This window comes from Crinia signifera, chromosome 1, assembly GCF_055691185.1.
Source record: "Crinia signifera chromosome 1, ASM5569118v1, whole genome shotgun sequence".
NCBI lineage: Eukaryota > Metazoa > Chordata > Amphibia > Anura > Myobatrachidae > Crinia > Crinia signifera.
Genome location: NC_139217.1, coordinates 10,078,463 through 10,090,214, shown reverse-complemented (window position 1 = coordinate 10,090,214; position 11,752 = coordinate 10,078,463). Strand labels below are relative to the sequence as shown.

At 47.7% G+C, this 11,752-nt stretch overlaps 1 protein-coding gene across 3 annotated transcripts in view; it reads left to right on the top strand.

Moving 5' to 3' along the window:
* LOC146060553 (uncharacterized) overlaps positions 1 to 11,752 on the top strand; it is a 335,594-nt gene that overhangs the window by 167,291 nt on the left and 156,551 nt on the right. The gene's annotated exons all lie outside the window — the stretch shown is intronic.

The window sequence follows — 11,752 nt, the reverse complement described above, 5'->3', positions numbered from 1 at the left end:
GAACTGAGAGGATATCCCCTCAGAGCAGCACTGATTGGGCAGCCGGGTGATTGGGAAGGGCAACACCTGGAACAGTCTCTGGATGAGGCCAACAGGGAACTTGCATGATTCCATTCAACAGGTAATTACAGAGTTAATGGCTGATTCAGACTCACCCAGGTGATCATTACTAGCACAGGCTCAGATCACATGGTAGTCTTGCTGCAGCAGGCTGAGATACACAAGACTGACAGGACAAATGCACAGAGTTCTGGCAGGATTGTGACATTACCCCCCCCCCCCCCCCCTTCCCTTTTCGGGTGGCCTCCGGACACTTTAGGAAACTGTGAAGAAAAGTCACAATTCTGCCTCATCGTCAGAACAAGTGGACCATTCATCATCGATGTAAATGGAATTCCCGTTCCCTCGGACATGATAATGAGGATGACTTGACTAGGTCGAAGAGGACCATTAGAGAAAGATGTGGAATCATATTCATCGTTGTTCACTAAAGTATGTTTGACTGGAACTGAGAGATGGGAAGATCGGGCCCTTGAGGCTAGGATTCCACTAAGGCTCAAGTTACATCTTGTACGATAGCCAGGGGCTCCATCCAACTGAATTTTTCTCAGAGGTAAGACATGGCAAGATGAAACAGGATTTTCAAGGAAAGGGGTAGAGTCATAATCCTCATCATACTCGGAATCAGAATCCATGTCTTTACTTTGGTTGGAAGTTTCTGAAGATTTGCTGGGACAAGGTAGCGCAGAAGGTTCCACTTGAGGATGAGACAATGGGCTTTATTCTAGTTCACTCGTTCTGACAAAATCCTTCTTAGATGGACAAAACCATGTGCACTGCAGGGGGGCAGATGTAAAATGTGCACAGAGAATTAGATTTGGGTGAGTTTTTTTGTTTCAGTGCAGGGTAAATACTGGCTGCTTTATTTTTACACTGCAATATAGATCTCACTTTGAAGTAAAACCGCACCCAAATCTAATTCTCTCTGCACAAGTTACATCTGCCCCACCTGCAGTGCACATGGTTTTGTCCGTCTAAGAAGGATTTTGTCAGAAAGAGTGAGCTAGAATAAGGCCCAATGAAACACAGCCAACTCCTAAGCTCATGGGTACAGACCTTGAAGAATTGGGATATTCAGCAGAAAACTTTGAGGAATCTTTGGAAGAAGACAGAGCCATATAATTTAGTTCCATAAATTTAGACTTTTGGGAAGACTGTGAACCAGCTTGTTTTGTAGCAAATTCTTTTTTTTTTTCCAAATTATTTTTATTCAGGATTGAGCATCATAATATTACAATCCGTAAAATATATTTGTATTTGTTACAACAAAAATAAATTATGTTAAATTGGGTTACGATAACATACATTACAATTTCTATTCTTTCCTTTACCATGTACACAGGCGATAGCATTGTGGATGAACGCGGTCCACAGGCCTCTCAAGTCCCAGAACCCATCATTGGTCTGCTGGAAGGTCTATAGGAGCGCCCCCCAAGAGATTTCTGGTTTCATACCATTGTGTAGATCTAAAACACCTATTGATCTGTATTTTAAAATCGTTTGATAGAGAATCAATAAAACACTCCCAAATACGAAAGAAGTTTTCTGTGCGTTCTTCCTTCTGGAGGGATGTCTCTATCCATTCCATATGAAAGATATGAAAGAGTTTAGCCCTGAATAATTGGATGGATGGAGGGTCCGCATGGATCCACTGATGCAAAACACATTTACGGGCTACAGCTGAGATTATGAGCATCATCTTTTTACTATCAGGTAATATCGGTGTATTGGGAGGAAATGCTCCCAGCAAAACCCATTCCGCTGTCAATGGAAGGCTATTCAATAAATAAGTTACAGGGAATCCCTGCACCTGTCTCCAAAAACAAAATATGAGAGGACAATCCCACATGCAGTGTTTGAATGTTGCCCCCGAGCTGCCACACTTCGGGCATGTGTCGGCCTCAGTGATGCCCATAGCGCAACGTCTATGTGGGGAGAGGTAACCATTGCGTCCACGTGGAAATTCCTGTTTGTATAGTGTCTAAAGCAATAGGGGTGTGTAATAGTTGGTAGTAGGTCGAAATGGCTCTTCTGCCTGAGGTTGGCCTAAATAGGAGCGTGTCTAAGGCATTAGTCTTATCGGTAGATGAAAGGTATTTAAGAACTGAACTTGCGTAATGTTGGGCTTGGTATATGGCTAGAGCCTGTGATCGAGGGAGTGTGTATTTTTCTACTATGTCATGAAACTTCAGGGGGGCTGTTGCTGCTTCGTTTATGGCCTTAACGTGCATAATCCCTTTACTTTTCCACGACTGGAAAGGTTGTAATGCCTGACCATTTTGAAATTCAGTGTTCGCCACTAGTGGTAAAAATAAGGAGTGATGGCAGTTCAGATTATGTTTATTTCTCGTGAGGTGCCAGACCTTCCAAGGCGTTAGTAAAAGGGGGTTTTGAGCTATCAGGGGTGTTATCTCCTGTTTGTGGCAGTGTAAAAACGATATCAAGTATAAATGTTTTGTAGCAAATTCTTGTTGAACTGATTTTAGAAATGCAGGAAGATCATACAAGATGGGATCGTTGGCTTCTATAATGGGACTAGCCCAATCCAAGGCTTTGTCTCTGAAAAAACAAAGGAGATGTCGGACTGCATTACTAGAAGTATAATTTGTTGATGGAATTGACTCCATTTCAGAGAGGAGTTGGCGTACGATAATGCGTAGCTGAACTAAATCTCCATCAAAGTAAGAGTCTCTGGAGTGCCAACTGTTTGTTCAACAGAGTGAGAGACAATAGAAGACTGGCTGGAATTATCAGGATCAGGCAGGTTTGCAAAAGTCTCTGGGCAGGATGGTATTGACTTGGAAGTAGACAAGCTTGGACCGGCTGGAACTGGAGGACATCTGGTGGTACTTGAACCGGCTGGGACCGGCAGGGTCTCTGGATTGACAGATGGGACCAGATGATCACTGAAGATGCTTGAACCGGCTTGGACCGGCATCGACTCTGGTCAGACGGTTGAGACCGGATGAGGTCCAGAGATGTCAGAATCGGCTGGAACCAAATGAGCCTCCTGACTGACGTCTGGAACCGGATCATCATTGGAGGTACTTGAACCGGCTGGGACCGGAGTGGACTGTGGACGGACGGTTGGGACCGGATGAGGTCCAGAGGTGTCTGAATTGGCTGGAACCGAATGAGCCTCCTGACGGCTGGAACCGGATCATCAATGGAGGTACTTGAACCGGCTGATACCGGAGTGGACTCTGGACTGACGGTTGAGACCGGATGAGGTCCAGAGGTGTCGGAATCGGCTGGGACTGAACGAACCTTCTGACGGATGGCAGGAACCGGATCATTGGAGGTACTTGAACTGGCTGGAACCGGAGTGGACTCAGGATTGCGGACCCCCTCTTGGGGCTGAAGACTGCGGACCCCCTCTTTGGGCTAAAGACTGTTGACCCCCTCTTGGGGCTGAAGACTGTGGACCCCCTCTTGGGGCTTGTCACGGACCCACCGGTCGCCTGCTCCGATACGTCAATCTGAGCAGCTCCGGCCGTGACTGGGGTTCACTTTGGACTCTTGGGTCCTTTACTTGAGGTACACTGCCACCAGCCAAAACCTGATTTTAGCGCTTGAAACTGCGCAAGGGGCGGCTTGGCTCGCACCTGACCACACAATACTCTTCCCTCCTGTTGTCAAAGCCCACTTCTCTTCACATTTCACTCACAGCTCTCCTTTACTCCAACACTCAGTGACCATCTTCGTCTGCATACTCATCTCCATCATTGGCCTCAAGCCTCTAGTTGTATGTTGATTGGGTCCTAACTACTTACATTTCAGCTGTAATGTGTATTGAACTGTGGTGCTCTTTATTTGTACTGTATTTTTGTTATTTATTCAATGTTATGCCAAGTTTTGTCTCCCTGTATTGTTCCTTTGTACGGCGCTGCGAAACACTTGTGGCGCCTTATAAATAAAATTATAATAATAATAATACAATATACAAATGGTAACACGCTGGAGCGTTCTCTTCTGAGGCTAATGAGTCGTAAGAACACAGAACCAGGACTGAGAATATGTATTATTTATTCCTAGAAATACTACAGAGCTTTAGAAAATAGTTACAACATATTGCACTGATTTTAAAAGTACACGCAAGGTTAAATGCAATTTCAGAAATAAAATAAAAGGGAAAAATTACAGAACCGTATCTAACACTTAAGTACCAATCCTGACGTGGGGGGGTTCTCCACAAGAAATCTCTGGTCGCTTACAGCCTGTTTGCTAGACCCCCAGGTAGTGACCACTGACTATCCCAAGGTACAGAGGTTTTATCTGCAGCCTCCCTCATCCCTCCCACCCTTGGGATTTTTAACCATTCCCTTGCTGAGCCTAGTGAAGGTCCCTAGATATAGGATCTTTCCCATAAAGAATTTGTCCCTGCTTTGAAGTAGATTTTATACATTCCTCAAGTGATAAGAGGTAATTTAGTGGAGGGCCAGAGCAACTTTGGCCTGTTGGCTGGACACTATTGCTCTCCCCCCCCCCCCCAATCTGGTTTATGAGGGGTCTCAGATCTTTATCTTGCATCCTAACTCCAGAGGAGTCCACAGATGTCAAACTGAGGGAATACAGGCCTCAAACTCAAACCAGGGTCACCTACAGTTTACCCACATAATAAAAGACCTGTCCTGATTCCAATACTCACAGGAGACATACCTTTACAACAATATCGGACATACATTGATCGAACAGATAATCATAACAGGAGGCATACGTTAATTTGATCGATCACCTGATCTGATCGTTTCACCTCCCCCTTTTAAAATGGCGCACAGAGGCGGTGACCCACGTCACCGTCTCATCAGTGCGCTATTAACTACATCACCTGGACGGGTAGCAGTGGTCTATGTGCTGAGACAGACTGCCACTGATTCTGCTGAATTTGTACAAACACTTTCTTATACTTGACGTCTGTCATGGGATCACCGGACGCCATAGCCGTGGCTAGGGTGGGCAATGGGCATAGTCCCTGTCCCTCTTGCAGGAGACGGCAAACTAAAAGTACACAGGTGTCCTTGAACCCATAGTCTGTGAGAACACTGATATAGTGGGAGCTGTGTCCATCCCGGCTGGTATTGACACAGCCCACCACAGCTGTGCGTCGAACTCCTGGACACAGATTCTCCCCTGCAGCTGGCAGTTTGGCCTTACTCACTGAGATCAGTACCAGACCATTCCGCCACACCCCAAATGGCCATCCCCCTGGTACTCGTAACTCGGCACGTTTAACTATACCACAGGTGTGGGGCATTCTCCCAGCACTATATACAAACTTAAAAATGTCTTCCCAGCACCTCTCCTGAGCTGACTGACCCCCCCTCCCCTTCACTGGGGGGATGGTCCACTCACTCAACACCTCACACCTCATCCTTTTGTGAGGAGATTCGCTCTCTGTGTCTGTGTGTGTGAATTGTGAAGGGGGGCACGTTTCTGCAAGGGGGAATACCAGCAGGTCATTGTCCCCTGTCTTGGGAACATCCAAGCTCAGCCTTTCCGAGGTTAATGGAGCTGAGTTTACCTGTGCTTCGCGGGCCCTCCCATCCTTCTGGTTACACACAGCAGCTTCCCTACTAGCCACTGGCTCTATTCCTGAAACAACCCTCTCACTGTACCCAGGGGTATCTTTCCCACTTCCCAGGTATGGGGCAGCCTGTGCAGGGTTGCATCTCAGTTCTGCGTGGAAAGCCAAGCTTTCCATGGCAGTCCAGGACACCTTCCTGAGCCTGACCTTCCCTCCCAGACCCGCAGGTTCTGTGGCTGGGGTGGTGCCACTGAGGTTCTCAGGAGAGGCATCCGTTATCCAGTGACGCTGGAAAAATGCACTCTCTGGAGGATTCTCAGTGTCTGGAGGGAACCCCTGCTGTGTTCCTGTATCTGTGTTTGTGTGGCTACAGTAAGGAGGGGGGTTTAGGGGGAAAGCTGCAGTAAGGGACACTCTCTCCCTATCTGACAGGTCTACAGTGCACACAGGACCCACCGGGTCACTTATTATACCTGGTACCACATTTCCCACAGTAGCGCAAGACCTCACATTATCAACAGTAACTAATTTCATAACCTGGGGAGACATCCTGCAATACCTGCAAATTAGCCTGTGCATCTTCCACAACACATGAGGCCCATCCTGTTGGCTTATAATTGCACTGTGGCAAAACTTCTATATCTGGATCCCATTGTCTCTGAGCAAGAATGGGGTTATCTGAGCATGTTGTCACCATTAACTTCTTGGCAGGTACATGCTCTGCCTGCAACCAACTCAGATCTGCCCCATTTGTGCAGTTAGCGTCCCTTGGCACCATGTCACAACCAGACATCACTGGAGGAACAGGGTTAACTTCTAGCTCAGCAACATGAATGACATCACCAGCAGCACTCCTACCACTGGTGAGTGATGGTGTCTCATTCCCAACTAGATTAGGGCATTCATTTAACCCCACAAACTGGCAAGGATTACCCACTATACCTGTCTCTAACTCACCCTCCACCTCCACCGAAGGTACGGCACTATCACAGATCATCCCAGGGGCTTCACACAAAATAACCACATTGCAATGTTCAGCATGGTTACATACTACCTGAGATGCATCATATGGTTCAGAAGGGTTAGCGACAGTGGGGACAACATTGACAGATATGTGTGGAGTTAATAAAAGTCCCACATCAGTAGTCCCACACATACTTGTGTGCATACCGTCAGAAAGTCCCATTCCTATTTCCGACATAGTCTCTTCCCTGCATACTTTCACTATGCAGTCAGCCTCTTCCGGCAACAAATCTGGAGCAACTGGTGGGAACATGCTGCTCACATCTTCCAGCACTTTAAACTGGGCCTTGTAATGTGAGGTCTCATGAGCAGGTTCCATGATGACTGTAGTAGGCAGAGGTACCTGGTAGGGCACCCCTGGTGAGAGCAAGCTGCTGACATCCTCAGCTTCTGCTTCTCCCAACCGTTTAAACTGGAACATTGCTTCCAGAGCTGGAAACAGCAGCTGTTGTAGGCGACGCCACTCTGCACCTACCCGGCGGCACTGATCTCTCCAAAATGGGGTATACAGCTTTCTCCAAGCATCGACCTCCTGCTGCGCAAATTTGTAACATTGTCCCAGTTCTCTCAGCAGCACCCAAGGAGATGCAGATGGACCCCAGAAACGAAATGCTGCACAATACTGGCTGAAGGCATTGCACTCATCATCCCTGGCCTGGGTGAGCTGCGTGATCATCTCCCCACGAGTATGGTTGTGGCAGGAGATACCTTGCAGCTGGCATTCTTCCGTTAGTTCCTCTGTGCTCATTAGGGTAAACATATCATCATCCTCCACTGGGTCAATATACACACTGGACTCCTCCGGTGCCGTAGGGGATTGGTACTCCGCAACCTCCGTGATTGCCACACATCCTACAGTCTACTTGGTACTAGCAGAGATGTCAGCTCTCTGAGCGAGCATCAGCTGTAGTGTCCAGGGCCAGCTCATTACTCACATCCAAGCTGACACTCATTTGGCTTCCTCTGTCTGCTTCCAAGACAGGGAACTGTGCATGACGCGGTCCGGTGAAATTCGCGTCAGCGGTCATTTGGGACCTCTGTCCCTTGTTAGGCTCCCCATGATTGATAACAGAGTCCACACCATGATCCAACACATTATTTACTTCCGCAGACAGTAAAAGTTCAGTACGAAGCCCATCTCCTGCTAACTCAGTAGCCACGGCAGATAAAGTCTCACGTAAAGGTTCGCCATCATGATGCCCTGTATCATCCTCCACTGGTTCACCAACAGCGATCAGCCCTCCGAGCCTCACCAGTTCCAACTGGTACTCACGCTCGGCCTGACGCTCTGCAGCCTCAGCCTCTCGTATGGCTTGGCGCTCCTCAGCCTCTCGTACGGCTTTCCACTCAGCAACCTCAGCCTCTCGTCTGGCTTTGCGCTCCGCAGCCTCTCTGTCTACACACAGTGGCTTTGTGCTCCGCAGCCTCTCTGTCGACAATGGCTTGGCAGTGCTGCACCAGCTGCAAAGCGAATACGGGGTTCACATTCTTAATTTGCCTGCTAGCAGCTAGAAGGTCGCTCTGCAGTGTAGACTTGCTGGGTCCAGCAGAAGGGTTTAACCCTGGCGCGGCATTGTACTGTCCAGTGCAGACTGAGCCCCTGGGGTAGGATTGTCCATGGACTGGTTTCCTCCAGCAGCTAGAGTCCGATCGGCATCCACTAGTGCCTGAATCAAACGTTTTCTACTCTGGCCAGACCAAGGGATATTCCTCTGAAAACACACGACCGCCAGGTCATCTCTCCTCATCTGCTGGTAATCAGCCATCCTGAGTCTCACACTTTTCAAATAAAATGATAGGAAAGAAAAAGAAGAGAAGGGAGGGAACAGAAATTGCATCCACTGTGTGACTTTTAAAACTATAGTAAAGCTCTGAGTTCTGATTCTGGTGATGTGGGTATTTCTCACAAAATTCTACCCACACTCACTTAAGTTCTTAAAGAGAAAAATGAATTCTCCACCCCACAGCTTGCCGCCAAATGTCACTGACCCACCGGTCCCCTGCTCCGATACGTCAATCTGAGCAGCTCCGGCCGTGACTGGGGTTCACTTTGGACTCTCGGGTCATTTACTTGAGGTACACTGCCACCAGCCAAAACCCGATTTTAGCGCTTGAAACTGCGCAAGGGGCGGCTTGGCTCGCACCTGACCACACAATACAATATACAAATGGTAACACGCTGGAGCGTTCTCTTCTGAGGCTAATGAGTTGTAAGAACACAGAACCAGGACTGAGAATATGTATTATGTATTATTTATTCCTAGAAATACTACAGAGCTTTAGAAAATAGTTACAAAATATTACACTGATTTTAAAAGTACACACAAGGTTAAATGCAATTTCAGAAATAAAATAAAAGTGACAGTACCGTATCTAACACTTAAGTACCAATCCTGAGGTGGGGGGGTTCTCCACAAGAAATCTCTGGTCGCTTACAGCCTGTTTGCTAGACCCCCAGGTAGTGACCACTGACTATCCCAAGGTACAGAGGTTTTATCTGCAGCCTCCCTCATCCCTCCCACCCTTGGGATTTTTAACCATTCCCTTGCTGAGCCTAGTGAAGGTCCCTAGATATAGGATCTTTCCCATAAAGAATTTGTCCCTGCTTTGAAGTAGATTTTATACATTCCTCAAGTGATAAGAGGTAATTTAGTGGAGGGCCAGAGCAACTTTGGCCTGTTGGCTGGACACTATTGCTCTCCCCCCCATCTGGTTTATGAGGGGTCTCAGATCTTTATCTTACATCCTAACTCCAGAGGAGTCCACAGATGTCAAACTGAGGGAATACAGGCCTCAAACTCAAACCAGAGTCACCTACAGTTTACCCACATAATAAAAGACCTGTCCTGATTCCAATACTCACAGGAGACATACCTTTACAACAATATCGGACATACATTGATCGAACAGATAATCATAACAGGAGGCATACGTTAATTTGATCGATCACCTGATCTGATCGTTACAGGGCTGAAGACTGCGGACCCCCTCTTGGGGCTGAAGACTGCGTACCCCCTCTTGGGGCTGAAGACTGCAGACACCCTCTTGGGGCTAAAGACTGCGGACCCCCACTCGGGGCTGAAGACTGCAGACCCCCACTCGGGGCTCTGGACCCCCACTCGGGGTTGGAGATGGAAGACCCCCACTCGGGGCTGGAGACGGAAGACCCCCACTCGGGGCTGGAGACGGAAGACCCCCACTCGGGGCTCTGGACCCCCACTCGGGGCTGGAGACGGAAGACCCCCACTCGGGGCTGGAGACGGAAGACCCCCACTCGGGGCTGGAGACGGAAGACCCCCACTCGGGGCTGGAGACGGAAGACCCGCACTCGGGGCTGGAGACGGAAGACCCCCACTCGGGGCTGGAGACGGAAGACCCCCACCCGGGGCTGGAGACAGAAGACCCCTACCTGGGGCTACTTGAAGCTGAAGACTGGATGTGGTCAGAGTCACTTTGTTCTTGGGCTTGCGGAGGCAACAATTTTCAATGAAGTGGTCTGGATTACCACAGTAGAAACATAAATGGAGTAACCTGCGTCTTTGGCGTTCAGATTCTGAAAGCTGGGACCTCCGCTTGCCCTGGACAGGGATTTCACTTTGAAGGTTGGAAGGCCTTTCAGATTTCACCGGCACTGTAACTGAGGCTCCTTTCAATTTGGAACTGTAACTGGTGGGCTTCACAACCTCAGGAGTGTAACTTAGTGATGTAGAAATTATAGGAATTTTTTTTGCCAAGAGTTCTTGTAGCTGAATAAGTGAGTGGTGGTAGGTTCCCATTGATTTATTGGGGGGGGGGGGGGGGGGGATCTTAGAATGCACACCCAAGATACATGAGGTGCTATCATGCTGGGACTTGTAGTTCTGCAAAGAAAAATACATGGTGCAGATGCACACTCCATATTATTAATCAATAATAGAGGCTCTTGGTATATTAATTGGCCAAGAAATATTTGCCCACCAACCAGCTTCACGGTGGCCTCATTTCTGGTGGGTCCCTAATACTAAGTTTGAATCTGGGGCGCGGAACCCCGAAAAGGTTGGCATAGGCCAGTCACCCCAGGGCAGCACACAAGTGAAAAACTAAGCTAAAGGTGTATTAATAAGAAAGTAGCAGAAGCTAGAGGTTAAAAAGTGAAGTGCTAGAAAGTATAATATATTAGTGGGAAATAAATAGTGCTAAATAAATGTTAGGGTGTGCCACCCCGAAAGCAACTCAGCCACACCAACCCAAGGGGAGCCGCGCCCCAAATCCATCCCCAAGACTAGCAATAAATGTCAATTTTAGGTCTTACCTATATTGTGCTTCCAGTTTGCAGTCTGTGGCTACCAGGGACCAAGCTGGTAAAATAATATTCAAATCAGGTGGGTGGGGTGCTACTCTAAGTTGAAGGAGTCCCAACCTTCAGGTGTACAGGTGTACACAATATTAGCTTATTTGGGGGGGGGGGGGATCTTAGAATGCACACCCAAGATACATGAGGTGCTATCATGCTGGGACTTGTAGTTCTGCAAAAAGGTTGGCATAGGCCAGTCAATATTATTTTACCAGCTTGGTCCCTGGTAGCCAGACTGCAAACTGGAGGCACAATATAAGACCTACTTTCTAGCACTTCACTTTTTAACCTCTAGCTTCTGCTACTTTCTTATTAATACACCTTTAGCTTAGTTTTTCACTTGTGTGCTGCCCTGGGGTGACTTGCCTATGCCAACCTTTTTGGGGTTCCGCGCCCCAGATTCAAACTTAGTATTAGGGACCCACCAGAAATGAGGCCACCGTGAAGATGGTTGGTGGGCAAATATTTCTTGGCCAATTAATATACCAAGAGCCTCTATTATTGATTAATAATATGGAGTGTGCATCTGCACCATGTATTTTTCTTTGCAGGTTCCCATTGGTATTGATGTCAGATTTTGCATAACCACTTTAAAGTCACTAGCCAAGTCCATGGGCTTGTGCATTCTGTCACGACTGGGGATTGGAAACCAGGTGTGATCTTGGTGGTTAGCTGACTACCAATGGAAACTGAGACTGAAGGCGTGTGGATAAGATGAATTATGTTTATTGTACAAAAGGAAACTGGCACAGAGGATGACACAAAGTCTGTAATAGTATTTGGTAAAGCTACCGGGAATGTTGAAAGCTGTA